This window comes from Cryptomeria japonica, chromosome 6 (genome assembly GCF_030272615.1).
Source record: "Cryptomeria japonica chromosome 6, Sugi_1.0, whole genome shotgun sequence".
Classification (NCBI taxonomy): Eukaryota; Viridiplantae; Streptophyta; class Pinopsida; order Cupressales; family Cupressaceae; genus Cryptomeria; species Cryptomeria japonica.
The window spans coordinates 459,459,848-459,477,663 of record NC_081410.1 but is presented as its reverse complement, the minus strand read 5'-3'; positions in this window follow the sequence as shown (position 1 = coordinate 459,477,663).

Sequence of the window (17,816 nt, the reverse complement as noted above, 5' to 3'; positions counted from 1 at the left end):
TAGCAGCATTTCTTGGATCTTTCTGTATTACTAGTATGGGAACATTGTTGTTCATATTTATGGTGACCAAGGATTTCGTTCCCATAAAAATAGAGAAGGTCCCAGGTACTTTAAAATGTTTTAATTATTATTATATATAATCCAATTAAAATTTACTTATTCATCACTCTTTTTAGACTAATGATCCCATGAACTTTTGGAAGAAATGATGTTTTTTATAAACATCTAAATGATATTACATTGGAGATCTTTGCGCCCACCATACATACACAGTGGAATGCCCACAATCAAGATTTAAAAGATGATCTCAATAACTGTTTGGTTGTGTTGTTTGGTAATAACACATTCAACTGAACCAAGGTCCTTAAGAAAGCTGGTACCTATCTGTTGGTTAACAGATTTGTCCCTTTCTTGAAATTGTAATATTTGTTTTCTCTAAATAGTAATATGAATTTTGTACATCCCTTAATGAAAGGACACAAATAAACCAAAAGTTGGATGAACTAATCAAAATCTATCCTCTACATTAGAGGGCAGCTCCTCATATGATTTGCAATGAATTGTACACAGAAAATCTTTAAAATGAAGACGCTTGTAACCAGAAAGCATGGAAAGGCTTTAGCATTCATCTATCAACACAAAGGAATGCCATTAACATAAAATAGAGAGAATATTCTGAAGATTAAATAAGAGCTCACAGACTTTGTTTCTCACACAGGTTCATTCCATAAATTTAGAGCAAAGCAAGTACAAAGCAGTATTGATTCTGATCGATACTCTCTCATTCCTCACAGGGCAAGGGGGGTCAACACAACTCAATCCACAATGAATCTGCTAACAAGTAATAATAACAATGAATTCTAGAAAACATAGAATTGACTGATAAGAATAATGGTAGCATGCACATAGTAGATTTTCTAAGAAATATCGCCAATCTTTAAACACACATATTCAAAGACTGCACATCATAATCATTTTTATTCATAAATCAGTCAATCTAGTTCCAAGGAATTCAAAACATAAATAGATATTGTTAGATACTCAAAAAATCATAGTTTTTCGGACCTTTCTAGAGTCTCAAAAACATAGTTATATAGCCACAACCTAGCCAATGGTTATAACGGGAAACACAGAAAGACAACAATTTCCGCCCTGCAAAGTCAATGAAACCAGTATAAAAATAAAATTGTTTTGCAACTAACAAGTGAATAGGACCTATCATCTATGAAAAATATTACTATATAGTTCTGGTAACTGCTTCTTTCTTCCAATCCGCATGAGCAGTGGCAAAGTGTTGAATGATTGTGTTATGAGGTAATCCCACGTGTGCCATTCATTGCTTCTAGACCTCTTTTTCCCTATGAACCTGTGCAACTTTGTCGGAGTGACTATCTAGATGCCTGATACATAAAAATAGGAGTGACTCAATCTTAGCAATAACACTTAAGTCATCTGAAACTAAACCCTTAGCCTCTTTCACATAATTGATTTTGCCCTTAAATGATTTTGTTATAACCTCAATCGTCTCAAGGGTTCTTCCATCATCTTTCAGACACTTTATCCCAATGCACACGAGTTCATTTCTCATGGAGGTAACTAATTCTGCGAGTTGATTTATCAATTTCGCGAAGTCCTCATAAGCCTGTTTTATCAGGGAATTTCTCCATTCAATGTTCCTCTGACACACATACAAAATACTATCATCCAAGCCTGCCACAGGTTTTTCTGCAAGAAACTTCATGGGATTTTGATGCCCATTTAGCTTCCTCATTTTTCCATTTGATAATTTTGACCTCCAATTCCTTCATCACTTGTATCACCCCATCATATACTCTGCTTAAATTAACAAAGTATTATGCACCAGACTTTAGAATTCTTTCTAACCACTCCATCACAGTTTCTGTGATCAACCTGCATTTTTGTATTTGTTCTAGAGTCTTCTAATTTGCAGGGGACTTAGGATCGAAGGACATTCAAATCTGTGATAAAGGTTGAGGATTCGGATCATTGATTGCCTCAATATACTCTACCATCCTTCGTAACATTTCTTTCATTTGATTCTTATCCTTCTCATCTTTCCAGGTCCTGGTTATGATCTTCTTTGTTGAAGCCTCAAGATGATGAACATCTGTAGCTCGAGAAGAAGTTCCAATATTTATCTTTTCAACAGCAAAGCTTTGAGTTGTAGGGTTTTCTGTCTTTTCATCTGTTAATGGGCGTGCTATCTCTATGATCCAGTTCCCACTATCTACATCAAAATCAATTTTTGACATAGTTTTTGACTTCTTCACTTTAGGATTTTTTCCCAGGCATTTACTCACCATGTCCTCTACTGAAAATGAGGCTGGAACAATGTTTCTCTTCTTGCTGCTTAACATATTTTCTAACCATATTGGTCCTTAAGGAACTTGAGGCTTATCTGGATCAGTTCCAATTTCCTTTCCATCCCTTACTACCATTGTAGTAACTGCATTTAAGGCTTTGTACTCCTATTGATTATTACCCCTGCCAACCAGGCCTTGTTGTTCTTTGTTTGGATCAATTGAGGTGGTATCCATCTCGAGGTCAACTACTACAGTATCAACAAACAAGGATTGTCTTTTGCCCCTTGTTCTAGAACGACTGATTCTGATAGAAGTTGTCTCCTCTTTGATTTGAATTGTCTTTTCTCTTTGTCCTCTTTTTCCCTATTTATGTGAACCTACAGCACAAGATGGGACAAGAGAATTAGATACCAAGACCTTAATGGGTGAGGTTGAATCTTTCCTTGAGCTTCTGCTCAGTCTTCTCTTTTTAAGCCACTTCTTTGTTCTTCGAATGACCAAGATTGTCCTGGTTTGAATCTGTTCTTCTTCATCTTTTTTTCAGTCAATCTTTGGTATTACTCCTTGTTGCCTATCATCAACAATATTTGTAGCATTCATCTTTAGACCATAATCCCTAATTTGTTGAACTATGAGTCTTAAGTGAGTTCTCCTTCAGACTTCATACTCATCTACACAATCCACCCAAAAGTCTTCTAGATTAGGTACATGTCGAAAATTCTCCTTGAATGTAAAGTGTGTCATTGCAAATCCTTTAATATCGAACTCAGTGCAAGGAAAATACAACTGAAAGTTGAACCTTTTGAACTCTAATTCCAAATTCAAAGCATCTGAAACATTGTTACAAGTATAATGTGTCAGTTCAATGGGAAAAGAAACCCTTGTTTGGTGTTCTTCCCCATATTTCTTATCTATATGAGCAAGTTTCCTGCAAACTTCAATTAACACTTTCCTGTCAAAGACATAACTCGGCAATTTGTAGGGTTCTCCTTCAAAACCACCAACCCTCAAATAAGTGAACCTGGAGAACTGAATATGGAAGGTACCATATATGTTTATAAACTGCATATCTTCCTTAGTTAATCTCTTATGAATATCTCCTTTCAACTCAAATACTAACCTAGCAAGGAAAATATTATGAACCTTGTAATAATTTTCAGTGACCCTCTGTTGTTGCAAATGCGGGTGATATTCATATATCCTCATATCATTCTGCCAAGTTTCATGATATAGACCTACCCATTGACGGGTGTAGGCTAAACAGTATATGAGGTAAGAAGACATATGGAGATTTTTGTTTCCAAAACAACTTAAACCCTCATGTATTCTTTCTACAAATAACTCTACCCAATCTATGTATCTCTTTTTCACCAAAAATGACCTAAATAAAGAAATACATCCAATCCTCCCAATAAAAGGCTATTTGATTTCCCTGCATTCTATGTAATAAAATGACTATATCCCTTACTTCCTGAATCAAGTGCTTTCAGGTTAATGGGCTTGGTAGTGTTGAAACCCCCTTTTGAAATTTCAGTAACCAATTTCTTGCAATGACACTCCTATAACATGACTTCTTCTCAGAGAAAAGTTCTTGCGACTTGCATACCATCTAGTCCTCATATTGTTCCTTCTCTAGTATTTTCATTACAACAAAAATAACCTCCTGACTAATTGCAAGCAAAACCTTACCCTCTGCATCTCTTATACACCTCTCTACAAGATCATATCTACTCATACATTCCAAAACTACTTCTAGACATGACACAACTGGAGGAAATGTTGTCGCTTCTACCAACCCACTATCGAAAATTTTCTACATCAAAGGGGAACCAGCAGAATTTCACACTCTTTCATGGAATTCTTCTAAGTCTACTGACAACAGAAAAGTATCTCCTATGTCAGGCAGGGAACTAACTAACCAAGACTTCTGGTCTATTTGAGGTAATTTCGGTCTCATTTTAGCTTTTACAATTAGAAAATACATAGCAGGAAGAATTGACTGAACTGAGTGAAGTATCAAATAACACTTTCAATTTATGAAAACCAACAAGAGAAGGGGAAGAACTTGCGCTCACCTTTCATGCAGAACTGAGAATTCACAAAGTCAGGAGCAAGAAATGTTGCCTATGCTAATCTTCTACTTACCAAATTGGGAAAATAATAAAGGCAAGTAACTTGTTTTAAATAAAATAGATCTTAGGGACTGGCCTAAAATATGAGTCGCACGATTCATCATGATTTGAAAACTACATACTCATCTGTGCCAAATCGTGTTGAAAAGATTAAATTCTAACAGTTTATTAATAACAAGTCTTTTCCCCTCCATATCCTTTACTTGGAATGATTACTTGGAATGATTATTCCCTAGTACAGATTTTCATCACAATTCATTTTCTCGAGGTTCATCTTTTAAATCAAGAATATTCCCTATATGTCGACACTTGTTCACTTTATCTCCAAATTCATCAATCCTTGAACTTTGAACCTTGAACCCTTCGAAAACAAGTTCCAAGGTTCAAGTTCAAAACAGTATTAGTGTAAAACACACGAACATGCTTAAGATTACCCATTATAAAACATGACTTACACAAGACTTTCTTTAACACGTTGAACCTTGAACCTTTATCCATTAGAAAGGTTCACGATTCAATTTCAATGAACTATGACTACTAAGACCTTTAGCACCTTATTAAAAGCAAAGTCATTATACCACATACCACACTTGAACTTGAACCTTGAACTCTAGAACGGTTCAAGCAAGAGGTTCAGTTCAAGAAAAATTGCAAAGGGGGATAATTTAAAGAAAGCCAAAAAGACATAATACAGGCACAGACTAACACTACCTAAAGTATGTGAGGGACCAATATAGGTCACATTTAGAGAAGAACAAAAAGTACGAGCATCCTCCATGATTCTGGAGAGGGAGTGGAAGGACCCGGTGTCGGAAGGAAAGGAGAAGGCTGAAAAGAAAAAAGGAAAGGTACGATCAGGCCAAGGAATGTATGTGATACTATCAACAATGTAATTATATATTGATTACTCTTTCTTTTTACATAATCTAACATTTTTTAAACTTTTCATAGGTTGCCCAACACATCGAAGGCAACAAATGAAAGACTACAAAAAATAGGACAGCACAAACTTGGCTCTGGTGGTTATATGAAATTAGCCGCATGAATTGTAACTATCAATAAATGAATATTGCATCCAAATAATAAATTGCAAATAATTTTGGTTTTATCGCATCATAGAAGCAAAATTAATGGTCTTATGCAAAAATGTAGGGCTCTAAATTCAACAGAGTGCCCACAGAAGAGGACCTAAAGATTGCCTTCCAGCAAGGCTATGGAGCCATGGTTGAATGCCTGAGACTCTTGACTAGAAAAACACAAGCTTCCACTGCATCCAACATGCAGGTAAATAAACTCAATGAAGTTTATTTAAAATTGAATACTTGTGCAATCTATTCAATATTAATTTCCACCATAAAGTAATTATGTGCCTATTTGTTTTACCTGGGAAAGCAATGATAATACTGCACATGACATTGGAATGCGGCCTAGTGAGGATGGAGCATAACCTATAGATGAAGTTCATGGTGTGCATCTTGGTACTAGATGTATTCATGTGCTATACAAAACATGGTATGGATTATTACAATTAAATATCTTTAATTGCAATTGGTGTATTAATTAATGTAACCTTTCATGTTTCAACTTTAGAGCATGTAGAGCATGATCAAGCTAGACAAGATCAGGTACATGATGTGGCCCCATCAGGTAAAGAGCACTACTCTAATGTTCTTTTAAATATATTTAATTTCAATTGGTGTATTAATTAATGTAACCTTTCATGTTTCAACTCCAGAGGATTTAGAGGGTGTTCAGCATGACGAGCATGAGGCTATAAGACAAGATCAGGAACATGATGTGGCCCCATCAGGTAAAGATCACCACTCTAATGTTCTTTTAATTAATGAAACACTTGTAACAATAATAATAAAACATATCAATTTAACATTTCTTTGTTATTGCAGCAGACCCCCCTTGCAGCGGCCTCCACGTCATTAGTACACGACTAGGCATACATTAAGATCATGAGCAGAGGGTAGAACAACTAAAGGGGGGAATGATGATTTAGAAAATGATGCTCCACTTCTTCTTTATTTAGATGCAAAAATAGAAACAAAAAAAAGTGATTGTAATCATATTTTTTATAACCATATTTTTAATAATATGTTTTGATTAAGTAAAAGCAGGTATTCAAAAGGTACCCGGACCTTGTACAAACCAGGAGAGAGAACTACTAAAAAAAGTGTCTGGTCACTTCAAAAAACAAAATGAACCCACCAAAAGGGATCAACTAAACACAACATTACAAAATAAAGTATCTCGGTACAAACAGCAAAAGGAAAGCATAAAGACAGCAAAGAGACCTAACCAGGGACAGCAATAGAAACTAAATACTATTCATAATTTCCTCAGCGTGAACAACCATTTGTTTCATGCTATTCGCTGAGGTCTTCAGATCCTCCAGCTCACGACCTTCAATGTCGCATTTTTTCTTTGTGTTCGCTCTGGTCCTCCTTTCATGCCCTTTCTTGTTTGACTACTCTTTATCACCATCCTTTTTAGCATCATTCTTGAACCTATTAATAAGGATGTTCATGTTGTCCACCAAGGATTTGAGGATTTGGAAATTTTGGTCAGCTATCTTCTTTACATTGAGCTCCAGCTTGTCAATTCTGGTGCTAAAATATTTCAATTTGTTTTCCATTTCCTTAGGGTCTCCCATCTGGTTGACCTTTTTCTCCGTTGCCATAATTTTTCCAACCATACATTCAATAGCTTGTGCATTATGCAGAATAGCCACCAGTTCTTTAACATGTTCTGCCAAGGGCTTGTCACCAACTATAATTCTTGCAATGGCCTATGTATCGGTTTTCAAACTGTTAACATCCTTCACCATAGTAGCAATGGTTTCACATAAGGCTTTAATAGTGTCTCTGTCACCATTGTCACTTTTATCCCCTTTTTCCTCCTTATGCATATTTGTGGTATTCACAGTCTCCAAATTATCCATCATCGGGTTACCCTCCCCTTCTTTATCCTGATTATCAACCACCTTGTTTTCTTCAGCCTCCTCTTTTGATTCAATCTGAACATGATTGAAGTCGGAATATCTCCCCTTTTTAATGTTCTTTCTCTGAGCCTTCTTTCCAGTGGTTTTCCCTTTCCTTTTTTTAGCATATTTTTCCTCAAGGGATTCAATTGCAAAGTCTGACGTATCAGAGTCCACAATAATCCTCCTTTTCTTGGCCCTAATCCTCCCTTTCTTGCTAGTTTCCTCCTACTCTCCCTCGGTTTCCGAGTCAAAATTAAAACCACTATCCTTACTTTCTGTAGTTTCATCTCTAGCATTTTTGCCTTTGATAGGCTTTTCAATGCACTTCCCCTTTAGCATTTTATAAACTAGGACCATAAGCCCCTGGTGGAGGGCATGATCACCTTTAGGATCCCTCTGGATTTCCTTTATAGTATGATCCATAGAACAGGCTAGGTAATAGGGAAGGCTAACCCTTTCACCACGACGAAAATGATTAAGAAGAACGAAGTGATGCCCGTAGGCTCTGGTAAACCTACCATCTAAGGTAATGTATTCAATAGAAGCGAAAAGAACAAACCTCCAAGGCCTGCAAATTCTCTTTGGGGAGTGGTAGGAATTGTCTATTTTGATCATCTTTTGCCTCTCTCCATCTGTAACTGGAAACTTGTCTACAGCTTTGTCAGATATTCCTCTGTCCCTATAAAATTTCATACCCTCAGTAGACATCCCCGTGGACTCGGCAATAACCTCTTCATCGACATTCATCATCTGTGAACCAATCAAAATTTTTCCATTTTTCCTGTTCTTGATGAAGTAAGAAGTAATTGTGGGGTCTTTCCCACTTAGTCATTCCATGAAAACATTCATTCCTTCCTACTGGAGGATATCCCAGACTTCATCATTCTTTCTCTAGTCCAAGCAGGAAGCAGGTTCAAATCTCTTCTTGTTACCTCCCATTTTTCCAGCTCCTTCCTTGCAATTCCTTCTCTCGATTTGATCACTTCCCCTCTAGTTTTTGTGGTTATTCTTTGAGAGCGCCCAGAATCCATGCCAATTAATTATAATAAGACACCTATTTAAAATTTTATTATCTTCAAACGAGCCCTACATCGAAAAAGGTGGAAAGGTCATTAGAAATAATGATTAAAAGTACCACGTTGCCTTATATTTTTAATAATATGCTAATGAATGTTAAAAACTGATATTTTTGACAACCATATTTTTTATAATATGTTTACTTTTGTAACTTCAAACATGACTATGTTTCAATGTTCTCTTGCATTTAATGTATACATAGAATTGCCAATGAATATTTATCATTCCTCTTTATATCACTATCTAAATAATGACTCTTTCTCTAGAAGCAAGAACGATTAATTTAATTTCTTTCCAATTCCATTTTCTCCTTTTTCCTCTCTGTAGCTAATGTACTCAGTGACTAGCTTACTGCACCAGTGCCTTTTTTATCATACCTTTATACATTCCTCAGTCATATATCATTGATCATACCTTGCAGACATAGTTACAGTTTGTTCACTACTATTTTGAACTTTGTTACTTTTTGTGTACCTCTGTCCTGCTTCCGAATATATGCTAGATACTTCCCTATAGCAATGAACTGATTACATCTTGTAGCTCTTGTTTCTTTATGTGACATGACAAACCTAATGTTGAATATTTTATTTTTTTTAAACAAAAAGTGGCGAGTACTTAATATATTAATATTTATAAAACCTAGTTCAAGAGCTCATCAGAGAAAGAACTAGGAAGAAAACTCTGAATCCTAGCTCAAATACAAATACAAAAATCCAAACCTATGCTATAAAGGGTCTAGTCACCCAATTTTGCAAAATAAGCTTCATCAAAATATACATTTTTTCTGGGAAGCCTATAGTTGCTATGTATAATTTGATATAATATATCAAAATATCAAAAATATCATAAAAGAAGCCAAAATTAGCATGCCATATCGACTGACATCGAATTCCCTTTTACATCGAATCAAAGAAATATTCTTGGTACCAAAAAATAAAAAATAAAAACTGTCTTTTTACTCTTCCATGGAGTAATTGTCCATGGTTTGATTTTCGAGGGCATTGAGGTCTGAAGTGTCATCCTCCCATCGCATCGGCTCTACTTCCTCTTATGGGTGATGAATGACCTCCCATACATTTATCTTCATGGGTTGTCGAGACCTTTCTTCCCTCCTTCAAGTCGATGTAATATTCTCCCACTCCTCTGCCATTTCGGACTGTGAAAACCTATTTTTCCAAATTGAGGCCACGTCATGCAAAGGTGCATTAAGGTCTGGCACCCTTTCTGGAGTCCATCCCCTTTCCTCTGGTTGCAATATTGGTGGTTTGGAGTCGACATTTTCTAGCTCCAAAATCACCATAAGAGCCCCGACTTTAATCCTGACTTTGTGCACAATGTGCTCATCCAATTGTCTACCAAGTTGTTGCAGGCCATTCTTCACATGGCAAAAATTTTTCATTTCGAGGGCATGCTATATTCGGTCATAGAGCACCATGTATGCATGACTAGTTAAGATGAAATGTTGTGGAAACATACCCCCTAGGAGACTCGAGCCCTGCCACAGATTATAGTTGGCCAAAGCTTCATAGAACTTGGCATATTCAAGCACATCCTACCTTACCAACTTAAAAAACACTATTTCGAGCAGAGGAATCGATTGCAAAAGATCAAAAGCATTAGACAGAAAAGAACTAAGAATTTGATAGGGAAATAAAATTCTTTTGTCTTGAGGGGATAATATCTCCTTACCAATGAAGTCTCTAAATGCTCTCCTTAGTCGCGGGTTTTGCAAATGAAATAGTTGGTCGAAGTCCTCATCATCAATGTGGCCATGGAATGTCGCAGAGGGCTCTTCAATACGCACTGCCACTCGGTCGTTCCATGGCATGTACTCCCAGTGCAATTGCCTGCAACCTTTGCAAGAAAAATTCTCAATTTTGCCACTCACTAAATTGCTAAAACTTTCAAACACTTCGGTTAATAATTGTGAACTAATGTAGGCAAGTTTCCTTTTATAAACAAAAAATATCTTGTCATGCAAAAATAGTTTTCGGAAGGATTGCATTAAGGCAATCTTTGTGTTGCAATAATTAGTCAAACTATTAAAAACCACACTTAAAATTTCTTGCATTAACATCTGACATTAGCGTAGCCGAGGGAGTGTGTGAGAAGCCAAAAATATCCTTTCCCTGTGTGAGCTGACATCATCAACCTCTCATAGTACTCGCACTGTCCTATCATTCATACAATCTGTAGGCTTCATTTTAAGTGCATACATGTGACTGTCCTATCATTCATACAATTCGCAGGCTTCATTTTAAGTGCATACATGCGAGTACTCATTGACGTATAATTTGGCATTAAAGTGCTATAATTTCCTTTTGTACTAATTCAAGCAATTCAGGGTATGAAGATAGTTTGATGGGAGAGTTAACAGACTCAATTGAAATGCCATCACAACCCATGTTTTCTAATTTGTCAGCTACAGAATTGCCTTTCCTTAATGTATGGCTAATAATGTAATCTGAAAATGACTCAAGTAAATCCCAGATTTGCTTTAAAACATATAATAAGTTCTGTGTCTTAGACATTTTCAATGTAATTGCATTGATGATAACTAATGAATCCCCTTCTAAATGTATGTCAGAGAGACCATGTTTCCTTGCTAACACTAGGCCGGCTAGTAAATCATTTGCCTCTGCCAAATTGTTGATACCCGAGGAGATGTGAGATGCTTGGAAAGCACACATTTTCTCATGATGATCTCGAATGCAAACTCCAATTCCCCACTTCCCTAGATTTCCACGGGAAGAGCCATCGAAGTTGATCTTAAAGAAATTAGATGTAGGGGGTAACCATTTTATGGAAGACCGATCTTTAACATGAGCTGATGACCAATACGGAGGAATCCCAATTGGTATCATAATACCATTCCATATTTTGCAATTACCTTATCCCACTTGGTAAATGAACGATTGTCCTTGGAATTAGAGAGAGAAGAATTTATGATTTCTGCAATCAAATTTTCCAACTTGGCCAGAACTCGATCCAGGGAGGAGGATTCTTTTCTAAAAATTCTTTTATTTCTCTCCCACCAGATGGCCCAAATGGTGAGAGCAGGGGCACATTTCCAAATTCCTAAGAAATTTGAAGATGAAAATAGAAGAGGCCAAGAGTTAAACATATCCCAAAGTGATTTCGGGAAGGGCATAAGAACTTGGAGTTTATTCATGATGAAGAACCAACATTGAGAGGCAAAAGTGCAGTGTAAAAATAAGTGATCCACTGATTCTTCTTCTAAGCCACAAAGCACACAATTGAAAACTTCTGAGATGCCTAATTTTACTAATCTATCTGTTGTTAGGATTCTTTTTTTCAATGTTAACCATGCAAAATAGCTTGCTTTTGGCAAAACAATATCATTCCAACAAAATGAGTATGCATGACTACTCACCTTACTGCTACATCCTTGTTGTGTGGCTTTGTAGCCTTCTTTAATTAAATATTGCCCTAATTTAGAAGCTGCCCAGATTATCACATCTTCCCTATTAGACATGAAAACTATTCTATTCAAGAAGATATCTGCCAATGAAGAGGATTGTTGATTGGATATAGGAAGAAGAGTCAAGTCTTTCCATATTGTTTTACCTGAAAAGATTTCTACAGCTGACACATAGTCACTCAATTTAATACCCCAATGAGCTATATCTATATTCATAATGTCTTCCATATTATCCATTTGATCAATTGGAAGATGCCCACACCATGAGTCTATCCAAAAGTTAACATTGAAACCATTATTGACTTCCCATGTAATATACTTAGTTACTAGACTTCTTGAATCAATCATAAAATTCCATATAGCTGACCCTTTTGGAGGATCCAAAATTGTCAAAACTCTGGATGGTTGGTTGTTGTCCAAATATTTGGCTTGCATGATCTGACACCATTTTGAAGCAGGATTAGTATACAATTTCCAAATCAGTTTTCCTCCAAAAGCCTTGTTGCGATATTTTAAGTTATGAAGACTTACTCCTCCTTGAGACTTTTGTAATGACATATTTTCCAGAGAGACTAAGGGGATTTTCCTTTCATTTGTCATATTAATATTCCATAGAAAATCTCTTACAAGTTTCTCTAACTGTTGAATGACAGATGAAGGTGCTTTGAGAATAGACATGTAGTAGTTCGGTATTGTTGTTAACGCTGCCTTTATAAGAAGAATTCTACCAGATAATGATAGCCACCTTAATTTCCATGCTGAGATTTGTGCCTTGATTCTTCCAATAATAGTAGACCAATAAGAAGATTTGTTTGTCCCCATAAAGAACGGAATACCAAGGTAAGAAGATGGAAATTGATCCATTGAGAAGTCCAAAATCTTGGATATTTTTAGTGACAAAATTGGATTTGTATTGAAAATGAAAATCTTAGACTTAGCAGCATTAATTTTTTGACCTGAAGCTGATGAATAGACTTCCAAAGTTTTCTTAATATGCCTAGCTTCTTTTAGAGAAGACTTACCAAATAACAAGGTGTCATCAGCAAAAAGAGAGTGAGTAACTACAATTGAAGTACCTGGAAGATTGGCTCCATGCCAAATCCCTTTTGACGATTCAAGATTAATGCTTCTGCTAAAGGAATCTACCATAAGAATAAAAAGGAAGGGTGATAAAGGGTCACCTTGTCTTACTCCCTATGTACCCTGAAAAAACCTTGAGGGATGTCCATTTACTAGAACTGAAAAGTATGCACCTGAGACACAGGCTTTGATCCATTTGCACCATTTGTCTGAGAAGCCAAATTTAGATAATACCTTAAAGAGAAACTCCCACTTAACCCTGTCATAAGCTTTCATCATGTCAAGTTTGACTACAGAATTTTCTTATTGATTTTAATTGATAGAATGTAAAACCTCATGTTCTACTAAAGCCCCTTCCATAGTCTCCCTTCTTGGAACAAATCCCCCTTGTTCTTGCAAGATGATCTTAGGTATGTAATGATGCAGTCTGACGTAAATTTCCTTAGTTACTATCTTATAGATAATACCTAATGTTGAATATTATTGATGGCAACTCCTGGAGATTTTACCTATTCTGATTATATTTGAGGACCTTCCTCCCTTTTGTTTATTAGATGTATCATTAGCATTGCTACCTCATTTATTGTATCATGTGTAGAGATATAGCTTATCATTTAGTTTCTCTAGCTACAGGCACTATGAACAACCAAGCTGCATCTTCCTTTAGTTATCACAATACTTAGAGGTACATTTTATTACTTGGAGATACCATTCTTGTACTTACAATATGTATTTCACCATTTCAACATTGTTTGAAAACATTTCTTGCCTCATGAACAACTATTGAATGCGAGCATGTTTCATCTTTGTTAATGTATCAACATACTTAAGAGGCGTTTATTGTATGTTTTTTATTGAGTATTAGTGATCAATGTTCATTATTCATGTTGTCTTGATGTGCATATAAATGCTCTGATAATTTTGACTCTCTACTTAGTATGGAAATGTTGTTGTGTTCAACACTATGAACCTCGAGGGCATTCTATCAGCAAAACTGTTCATACTTTATCTCCTACTTAAAAGGAAGGATTCTTAATTGTTGACCACTAAGTTTTTGTTGGTTTCATTACATTGTCCTATTACTTCAAATTAATGATGTTTCTTGTAGCTTTCATCATGTGCCAATGTACTTATCTTTAAGAAACTCTTTTGTACACTATACCTTTCCTTATAGCATTGCACCATGAAGTTGTCTTTCTAATGTGATATCTCTATTGTACATGATGATCGTCATTATTGTTTCTGTCTTTTTCAATCTATACCTGATGATCATGCATTAATTTATTGAATAGTTATTGTATATTTTTCTTTAGCTCATGTAAATTCCTTTAATGTTTTAATGTATCCTTATGTTACGTCCATCACTAATCGTGTCAAAGTAAGCATCCTGAAACTCAATCTCCATGGTGACAGACTTCATCGACAGAAGTTACCCTGAAGGGAAAATATCGAAGCCAAATGACCACTCATAGGAATCACCATAACTATTGGCATAAGAAAAAAATGCTAGAACAACAGTACAAGTCATTCTGATGATATACTATCAACTTTCCTTTATCAGCATAGGTATCCTAAAATGCAAACCCATCAGAATAGCCAACACTATCGTATTAACTTCTAGAAACTATCCCATCAGTATAAACTATTTTGATGACCCAACATGAACATGCATCGGCATAGTTATTCTGAAATCACAACTCCAAAGTCCTTAATCTTATCAACATATGTTATACCAATAAACAAACTTCCACAGAGATGACCTTTTCGGCATAGCTATATCGATCATCAAAAGTATAGTTCTATCAAAATAGGTAACACAGTCGGTATGACATTTAGAGACCATCCTGACAAAACAAGTCATTCAGAAAACACTTCATCAGAATAGCTATCCCAAACAACATCTCATTGGCCAAGCTAATACTGTTGGGATAACTTGAAAGGGGTACACTGATTCTCAAAGTTATTTTGATCAGTTATTCCTAGCTACTCATCGACTGAGTTATCCTTATACGATCACAGACTAAACTTAGAAGATCAAAATGATCATCGGTATGACATTCCACGGGGTTACACCGATTTTCCCGTTCAAGAGGTTCGAGCCAATAATATAGAGGCATACTTTCCATTTTTTTTAAAAAAAAACTAGAGGGTTTCGACGAACATAGCCCAATGAACCACAAAAATTATGCAATGAGGTTGTTGTACATGCAATGTTGTTTTTTTCATAATGACAATGAAATTTTACTCCACCTCGTTGAAAAAATGGATGGCAGATCAGTGTTTCTCTGACGATTTTAAACAGGCGCTTCGTAACATTTTGTGGTCTTTTTCGTTGATAGATGGATGAAGTTGGGCAACGTAGTTACATTGCGCAAGCGATGTAAATTGGGGCAATTTTGCAATGAACACCACAAACATTTTCCTTGATGTTGACCAATGATTATGGGTCATGGTTTCGATGTATAAGAATTGGTTGTTACAGCGATGAAATTTAAGCCAAGGTTTTGTTGGTAAGTCGACAATATTTTGTCGATATGTCACCGAATATTCATTGAAATTTGTAGTCAAATATAGTAGTGATAGAGAGTAGAGAAGGAATATAGTATGGAGAAAGGAGGGATAGGTAGAGAGTGGAGAAGGAGAGAGAGGGGTAGAGAGGGGGAGGGAAAGAGGGGGTAGGTAGAGAGAGGTTAGAGATATGTGAGATAAAGAGAAGTTGATGTAGGTTAATCCCTATACACAATCAAAAATATGCTCGAATACCACTGATGCAGCACCACTCCTTACACACTCAAATACATGCTCTAATATAACTTGATGAAGTTTACTCCCCTTACAAACCAAAACGCTCAACGAAAATAGAGAAATTGGTAGAAAAATGCATAACAAGGCATAGATTGATAATGCTTGAAGATTATTACAAATTTTCATATACCTTTCTCATATAGGCAAGAGATGATGAGGTAGGTGCAACTACCTTTGATACAAAAATAAATTCTTGAGGCAATTAGTAAATAATGAGACATGGGCTCATATCTTCTAGGATGTCACCTAAGATAATTAACATGAACATTATTAAATGACAAGTTGCAAAAGTAACTTTATGATAACTAACTGAACATTTATTAAATGGTAAGTTAAAAAAGTAACTTTATGATAACTTACTAAGCATTTATTAAATGACAAGTTACAAAAGTAACTTTATGATAACAAACTAGAGGTTTATTAAATGAAAAGTTACAAAAATAACTTTATGATAACTTTCTTTTTTTTTCCCTTTTTTTCTCCCCCTTTTTTCCTCTCTTTTTTTCATTTCTCCCTCCTTTATTTTCTCTCTTTTTTCTCTATTTTTTTCTTTCTTTTTTATCATCCTTTCTTATATCGTCTTCCAATAGGAAATCTTCATCTTTACCAATTTCTTTATTAAGTAAGGAACCATATGTTATCGCATTCATCTGCTTCTTCACTTCCAACTTCGCTCTTGTCTTCCAAAGGATTTACTATTGTAATATCCTTCTTCATCCCAATATTATCCTTCTCGTCACGAGAAGAAAATTTTACCTCATCCTTTTCTACTAGAATTTTTTATCTTTTTACTTTCAATGCAAGTCATACTATTGCAACTCATATTAGTATATCACCTTCTTCATCATCATCTTCTTTCATTAAGTCTTTCATACCATTAACCAAACAAATTCTTGTATTAGTGCATACCTTTTCCTCTTTCTCCTTCAGGGGCTTCAACTTGTAGAAATCTCCATCCTTCATCAATGAATAGTTGTTGGCATATCCATCATGTATTGCACTTTGATTAAATTTCCACAGACTCTCTAAAAAAATGTGAAAATATTTGAGTGATGCAAGATTGTTCTTACACCCTAGATACTCTTGCATCAAACACCTGGGGTAGAGAAAATTTTGTGAGCTTGGTATCACAAAATGAATTTAGACGCTAGAACCATCCTTTCATATTCCCAACAATCTTTGGTTAACTCCATCACTATAATAAATATGTTCCAAGTAGTAATTTTTTCTCCTCTTCCAGCATCTAGCTGTAACAAGCATTCTCTTTCTCTTGCAAACCTGCTCCACTCTCTTCTTCCTTGATGTGTAATTATCTCTTCCATAACCCAACCTCCTCTACCATATCTAGTTTGCAATTGTCTTCCTTAATGTGAAATTTATTCTATCATAATCCGACCTCCTCCAAATGTTGTCATACTCAACATCACTCCTCATCTCACCACTTAAAATTCTTCTTGTTGTATTTGTGAGTTTTAACCTGCCCAAGTTTGGCCAACTCCACCAAATACATTATACAACCTCCTCTACACTCACCACATCAGCATATGCTACTCTAGAATCCCTTGCTTTACAACCAATTTCTCTTTGCTCGGCTGCTCCATGCTCTCCATCATCTTAATGCACTACAAAGGATGTTTCACAACCTCGGCTACATCTTCATCCAGAGCTGCAATTCCTTTATTTTCTTCTTGCATACCTTCCTAAGACATGCTTATTTATCTTCAATCAATGTAATCCATTCTCTCTCGAGTATTGTAATATCTTTCATTGTTGCAACTTTTCTTCACCTTCCTCCTTTGCTATCAATATTTTCAAGCCTTCATAAACTCTTATTCCTACTAAAGTATGTTCCACCTTTGTAGGTTAAACTTCTAATAAATTATTGATTCTTTGAATCTCCTCTAAGATGTCATCCACATCTTCATTGACATTATCATCAAATAAATGACCATCAAAATTTGGCA